At 46.8% G+C, this 7,500-nt stretch overlaps 1 long non-coding RNA gene across 1 annotated transcript in view; it reads right to left on the bottom strand.

Moving 5' to 3' along the window:
- Window positions 1-4,937: 4,937 nt before the first annotated feature.
- LOC135273204 (uncharacterized) overlaps window positions 4,938-7,500 on the bottom strand; it is a 21,621-nt gene continuing 19,058 nt past the window's right edge. Inside the window, exon 3 of the long non-coding RNA XR_010341014.1 lies at window positions 4,938-6,185. This is a non-coding gene — a long non-coding RNA (uncharacterized LOC135273204). The remainder of the gene's footprint in view (window positions 6,186-7,500) is intronic.

Here is a 7,500-nt window from a genome sequence, read left to right on the forward strand (position 1 = left end):
GATACCTTCTGTAGCTCTACAGATGGTTTGGGTGGAAAATAGAACGGGAAAAAGTGAGCCGACAAGAAAGCGAAATAGGAACGTCTAGGAAGGAGGCAAGAAAAGACGTAAGTCATAGCCCAAAAAAACCAAAACAAAACAAAAACGACATGGTCCTTTTCTAAGGCCAGGTGTTGGTGATATTCACCTATGTAAACTCAAGCCTAGAAGATCAGTACAGTCCTTATATATTCACTACTTAATAACATACGAGAAAAACACTTTTCATTTGATATATAAGAACTTTGTATGAACAGCTAGAAATATATATGTACATCGCAAATCCCAAATGAAACCCAACTTAATACAAAGTGAACTATAGGGATGACACAAAAATGGGTAGATATCAGAATTCAGCTAAGTTTACAGTTGTGCCTTATATCTTTTTTAAATTTTGCTTTTGAGACGGAGTCTTGCTCTGTTGCCCAGGCTGGAGCGCAGTGGTGCGATCTTGTCTCACTGCAACCTCTGCTTCCTGGGTTCAAGCGATTCTTGTGCCTCAGCCTCCCCAGTAGCTGGGATTACAGGAGTTGTGCCACCATGCCCGGCTAATCTTTGTATTTTAGTAGAGACGAGGTTTTGCCATGTTGGCCAGACCGGTCTCAAACTCCTAGGCTCAAGCAATCTCAAACTCCTAGGCTCAAGCAATCCACCCACCTCAGCCTCCCAAAGTGCTGGGATGACAGGCGTGAGCCACCGCGCCCAGCTGACAAATACATACAGGCATTCTGATGGGAACTGGTGTATGTATGAAAGTAACAGATGATCGAGTTTCTTTGGTGTCTAAAACAGAGCAAGCTCAAGATGTAAAGAAGATTGAGAAATTCCACAGTCAACTAATGCGACTGATGGTGGCCAAGGAATCCCGCAATGTTACCATGGAAACTAACTGAGTGAATGGTTTGAAACGAAGACTTTGTCATGTACTTAGGAAGTAAATATCTTTTGCAGTCGAGAAAGTGTTGGGACGGAAAATACTCTATGTCACCAAGTGGACTATTCAGAAGCTTAGAGGTCATTTTTTTGTAATTTTCTTTTGAATGTTTGGTTTAGAGGAGAGCTAGGAATGCGAATGTTTTCAGTCAGAAAGCCTGTATTTACTTTTGGAAACTGAACAAGCCATGCGTCTGTCTCGGGAACTTTGCAGATTACTTGATGTTAGGTAAAACGCATAATTGTTTCTTTGGCGGATTCGTATCAGTAACTTGAAAATGGGATATTAAGAAGAGCCAATGCTTCGTTAAATTTAGTTCGTCTGCCTTTAAAAGAACATGAAATGTGACCATTTTGTTGGATGGATCGGGGTATTTCTTTTGGAGCATAAAATGTATGCTGTCGATGACCAATAAATATAGAATATGGTAATCGGAATTACCTCCGGACCACAGTATGCATTGTTACGAACACCGTGCACCTGATTATGTATAGTAGTGTAGCCTCAATTATCTCTACAAGTCATTGACTAACCAGTATGCTTTGCCTTCTTTCCAGATTTAAACTACCTGTTATTATAGGGGACCGGTAGCATCAGCTTGTGGAGCAGTGGCTTTGAATCTAGTTTTCAGTGATCAGAAGCAGCAGTTATTTGAGTGCGTGAATGGAATGATGATCAGTATAAATGTACCGAAACCACCATGTTACAGAAATTTTTTCCTTCCTTCTTTCTTTCTTTCTTTCTTTCTTTCTTTCTTTCTTTCTTTCTTTCTTTCTTTCTTTCTTTCTTTCTTTCTTTCTTTTTTCTTTTTCTTTTTTTTTTTTTGAGACAGAGTTTCGCTCTTGTTACCTAGGCTGGAGTGCAATGGCACGATCTCGGCTCACCGCAACCTCCGCCTCCCGGGTTCAAGCAATTCTCCTGCCTCAGCCTCCAGAGTAGCTGGGACTACAGGCGCGCGCCACCACGCCCAGCTAATTTTTGTATTTTTAGTAGAGATGGGGTTTCACCATGTTGACCAGGATGGTCTGGTCCGGATCTCTCGACCTCATGATCCACCCGCCTCGGCCTCCCAAAATGATGGGATTATAGGCGTGAGCCACCACGCCCGGCCTACAGAAATTTTTACTACGTATTTTTCATCTGTAGTTTCTCAGAAGGGCTATAGATGATTCGAACTGTCAAATCCTCGCATGCTTCTGTGACACCCCTGTCCGTCTTCTCCCTTTCTTTAACCAAAGCGTTAGGTGAGACTGTCACAACCGTTATGTTTTCCATTAAACCGGAAGTGTGATATTATTTGACACTTATGCTTGTATCCTAAATTTCACCAACCAAACGTCATGTTCACATGTTGATTCCTCGGGAATGAAATGAAGGTACTATATACCTTGAAATATATTTTGTAGAAACTTGTCATGTTGAGCAACATCTTAGCATGGTAAGTAAGTTCCCTTAGCTATATAAACTTGTGCATGTTTCAGAGAGATCAGTAAATAAAATACTACAAAAAAGAAGGAGAAGGAGAAGAAGAAAGGAGTAGAAAAGAAGAAGAAGAAGAAGAAGAAGAAGAAGAAGAAGAAGAAGAAGAAGAAGAAAGAAGGAGAAGAAAAAGAAAAAGAAGAATAAGAAGAAGCAGAAGCAGAAGACCTTATTGTTGTACCCGAGCGAGTCAAAGAATGCAGCACACTCTGAGATTGAATTATGAGTCCTTTATTATGCCAGCGACCGAGAGGTGGCTGACGCACAAAATTCTCTCGGCCGGCCCCTAAGAAAATGTTAGGTGGTCTTTTATACCCTAGTTTTAAAAGGGAGGGGGAACGTAGCTGAAGCAAATTTTTCACAAAAGCAGAGTAAGCAAAAAGTTAAAAGTTAACCTAGTACATGAGAAATAAAACAGTGCCAGGTGCGAGGGGTACAGTTGTCACAAAAGACATACAACTTACATAGGTAACGGGGGCTCTGGGCACTGGACAGCAGCTGCCTGCATTCCCAGGCTCTGTTGGTACCACTTAAGTCGGCCTCTTATCAACAAATGCATTCCTGGGGGTGCCCAGTGTCAGCCCGCCCCAGCTGCTACGTACTCTGGTTCCGTACTGAATGGTGGGAAAACAACTAAAATGTAGAAGCTAAGATGGAGTCTGTCCAGCTCAGGAAGCTAACATAAAGCCTGAACAGCTTTTAGTCTGAGAAGGAGAGAGTTAGTTTTAACTGGCAAAAAGCAGGTTATCACACTATGAAGTACAGTTTACATTAACCCGCTGTCACCATACGTCGAGAAATCCACAAAAGCGCTAGTGAACAACAGGAGAAAAACAGCAGCTAACACGTCCTGGGGAAAAGATACGCCTTCCTAGAATTCCGTGCCAAGGCATCGCCTCCGGTAATCTTAAGGGAGCAAAGTATTACTTTTTAGACAGCGTTTCTATTTTGGGCAAATACTACTACGGCCCAGAGTGGCGCCATGATGCCCTTCCCGTTTTGCAAATTTGCTGGTCCAAGGAAGGAGAAAATAAGACATCATGATAAAAGGTGATTGAGACCCAGCCAAGATGAAGCTTTCCCAGGGAGGGAGGGAAGGAGGGAGGGAGGGAGGGAGGGAGGGAGGGAGGGAGGGAGGGAGGGGGGCCTGAGGCGTGAAGGGGTGAAAAAACGCCACCACTACAGTCCAGTCCGCCCACCCGCTTGCCCACGGGGGCCAAAGGCTGTGCCATCGCCCCCCGCTGCCTCTGGGGAAGTGGGACCGTGCCCCAGCCCCAGCCCCCATCTTCAAAAACAGTGGCCACCGAGTGAGGTGAGGCCTGGCGATCACCCATGCAAATGTCAACCGGCAAAGGGTGGGCGGAGGGGAGAGAAGATGGAGGCCCACCCGCCTGGCTCCAGAACGTTTCCACGCAGGGTGGCGGGAGGTGCGGTGTCGGGGGGAACCCACCTCACAAACTCACGGAATTGGAGTAAAGGGGCGGGGGGGAGGGGCTTAAAAAAAATAAACCAACTCCTCATAAAGCCCAAGGAGAAGAGTCTATGCATGCGCATGAAAGACACCAACAAACAAAGAAACACAAAGTACTGATAAAAGAACCATAGGGCCCCCACCAGGGTGGAGGTTCCCAAGGCAACGAGGGAGAGAGGGAGGGGCCTCCAGATGGGAGGAAGAGAAACCGGTTGCCCCAGGCTCTGTGAAGTCGTCAGGCAGACCTCCCTCCGCGCCACCTCGATTTTCCATTACAGTGGCCGCTAGGTGATGCCCGAAGACATTTATATAAAAGTGTCAGTGTTTTTATGCTTCACTAAATGATAAGGCCTATGTTCAAACATCATCATCTGCCTCACTCATTATTTCTCTTTCTCAGTGCCTGAACACACCCAATAGCAAGCACCAGGTAGAGGCTAAGACCCACAAAAATGGAAGCATCCTTCAAGTTGATAGGACATTTAACCATACTAAGCCCACTGTCAAAAACAATGTAAATTATACTCCTCCTGCAAAAGGCCAACTTATATGGCAAATATGTAAAAACCCTGGCATACAGGAAAAAATGAATACATGACAGTCTAATACATTATCCCGCTTTGTAGATAGACTTATCATTCCACTAAGTATTAACTATAGTTCCAAGCACTGAATCTGCTTAATAACCAAAATGTAAAGACCTTACCTTGTGGTTTGTAATGTCTCATTAACAGAAATGTGAACTTTGATAACAGTTTAACTAAAATATTTCTTTATTTCAAGCTATCAGATGACATTGACATATTTGCATTTTCTATCTGTGTATACGTAATGACTTTCTTCAAGGCTTCAAGATCAGGATTGTCTTATGCCTTTGCATCACGGACCTAAGAGACCCCAATTATTTGAAGATGGGATGGGGACAAAATGTGGGTCCCCGTAGTCCCTACTCTGTGCAGCATCCATTAGATGACCACCGTACATATCACCAAAGTAATGACAGTAAGTCCTAAATCCAAAGTGCAACTTTAATACTGCAATTCCAAAAAAAATAAAGCTGTATACAACTCTTGGAATAACTCACCCAAATAAATAGCTTTATAACAGACAGACAGACAGACAGACAGACACACACACACACACACACACACACACACACACACACACACACACACACACAAAAGACCTAGCTAGATGCTTGCAGATGTCAGCACGGAAAAGAAGGGAATCTTGGATCGCTCTGGGTCGGGGTGGAGGTTGGTGGGGGGAGCGGCTCAGGCACGCCGCATCACCAGCCTCTCCCCGATCCCTCTCGGGCCAGGTCGTTTCTGGGCCCACCCAGGGAATCCTCTCAGGTGGTGCCCACCTGCAACTAGTCGACCAGAGCCCCCAGGGGACACAGCCTAGGCACCCGCCCATGGGTTCATATGGAACTTCAATTCCCCTAGACAACAGGAAGAGGAGACCAGGGGCGGGGGCGTGTGGACGGAGGGAGGCTAGGGGTGGAGATGGGACCCATCTAAGATGGAAGTCCAGTCCATAGCGTTTCCGAGTGGGCGCCAGACCCACCACCTCAGAGTGGCAATACCTGTCACAGGGAAACGAAGGTCCGTGAAATCCACGCTCCCGGAGACAGCGTGGATTTCACGGGGAGAAGAAGACAGCTTGCAGCACGCTACCTCCTGTCCCGGGGTCAAGTTTTCACTCCCAAATTTCGCATTTCTTCCCCCCCTCAACAAAGTTCCGCTCTCGTTGCCCAGGCTGGAGAGCAGTGGCACGATCTCGGCTCGCCGAAACCTCCGCCTCCCGGGTTCCAGCGATTCTCCTGCCTCAGCCTCCCGAGTGGCTTGGGATGACAGGCACGTACCTGTATAATCTCAGCAACTCGGGAGGCTGAGGCAGGGGAATCGCTGGAACCCGGGAGGTGGAGGTTGCAGTGAGCCCAGGCTGTAGCGTAGCGTGGTGCAATCTCAGTCGACCGCCACCTCCGCCTCTCGGGTTCAAGCGATTCTTCTGCCTCAGCGTCCCGAGTAGCCGAGACTACAGGCGCACGCCACCACGGCCAGCTAATTTTTGTATTTTTAGTAGAGACGGGGTTTCACCACGTCGGCCGGGATGGTCTCGATCTCTCAAGCCCGTGATCTGCCCGTTCCATCCATGCTCACGCCTGTCATCGCAGCAGTCTGAAAGGCCGACGTGGGAGGATGGCCGGAGCGCCAAAGTTTGAGATCATCTCGAGCCGTCAGTCGACACCACCTCCGCCTGTATAAATTGATCATCATCATCATCATCAGCAGCAGCAGCAGCAGCAGCAGCAGCAGCAGCAGCAGCAGCATCGTCAAAATTTAAAAAGGAATATATGTGTCCAGAGTGCGGGCCACAAAGCGAGACCACGTGCCGATGTCTTGGTCCAAAGCGTTGAGGCTGGAGTGACCCTGGGCTACAGAGCGAGACCCTGCCTTTAAAGAGAGACAGACGGGGGCGAGGGGGGGTGGCCGATGTGGGGAAGGGGGGGGGGGAGAGAGAGAGAGAGAGAGAGAGAGAGAGAGAGAGAGAGAGAGAGAGAGAGAGGGGGGGGGGGGAGAGAGAGAGAGAGAGAGAGAGAGATGCGAGCCTGCCTCGATGGAAAGAAAAATGTGAGCCTTCCCCCAAATAAATAAAATAAACTAACTAATTAAATAAATGCATGCATGCACGCACGCATGCGTGCGAGGGAGCCTGCCTCTAAATAAATCGATTGATAGATAAATAAACAAATAGCCGGGCACAGTGGCTCAGGCCTGTAATCCCCCAGCGCTTTGGGAGGCTGAGGCGGGTGGATCACCTGAGGTCAGAACATCGAGACCAGCCTGGCCAACATGGTGAAACCCTGTCTCTATTTAAAAGTAAATAAATAAATTAAAAAAAAATGAATGAATGAATGAATGAATGAATAAATAATAAAAGCGAGCCTGCCTCTATATAATTAGATAAATAAACGCAAGCCTGCCCCCAAATAAGTGAGTGAATGAATGAATGAATGAATGCCTGTAGAGAAATACTCGAGACCCCGCCTCTAACTAAATTAACGAACGGACGAAGACATGACAAACGTAAGAATGACATGGAAGAGTTAAGAAGCCATAAGAAGAGCCAGGTGCGGTGGCTCACACCTGTGGATTCCCAGCACTTTGGGAGGCCGAGGCGGGCGGATCATGAGGTCAAGAGATCGAGACCATCCCGGCCCTGGTGAAACGCCATCTCTACAAAAAATACAAAAGTTAGCCGGGCGTGGTGGCACACGCCTGTGGTCCCAGCTACTCGGGAGCCTGAGGCAGAAGAATCGCTTGACTCCAGGAGGTGGAGGTTGCGGTGAGCCGAGACCACGCCAGTGCACTCCAGCCTGGCAAGAGAGCAAGAGTCCGTCTCAAAAAAAAAAAAAAAAAAAAAGGAAAAAAAAAAAGAAACCGTAAGAAGAAACAACCAAGAGGATGTGAGCGAAGAGTGGTAATTAAAATAAGTATCAAAGTTAATGTAAAGAAATATTTACACACACACAGACGTGGAACAATTAATTAATTTTTTTTTTTCTCAAAGA

The sequence above is a fragment of the Aotus nancymaae genome, unplaced genomic scaffold (genome assembly GCF_030222135.1).
Source record: "Aotus nancymaae isolate 86718 unplaced genomic scaffold, 86718_ANA_hifiasm-v0.15.2.pri h1tg000446l, whole genome shotgun sequence".
Classification (NCBI taxonomy): Eukaryota; Metazoa; Chordata; class Mammalia; order Primates; family Aotidae; genus Aotus; species Aotus nancymaae.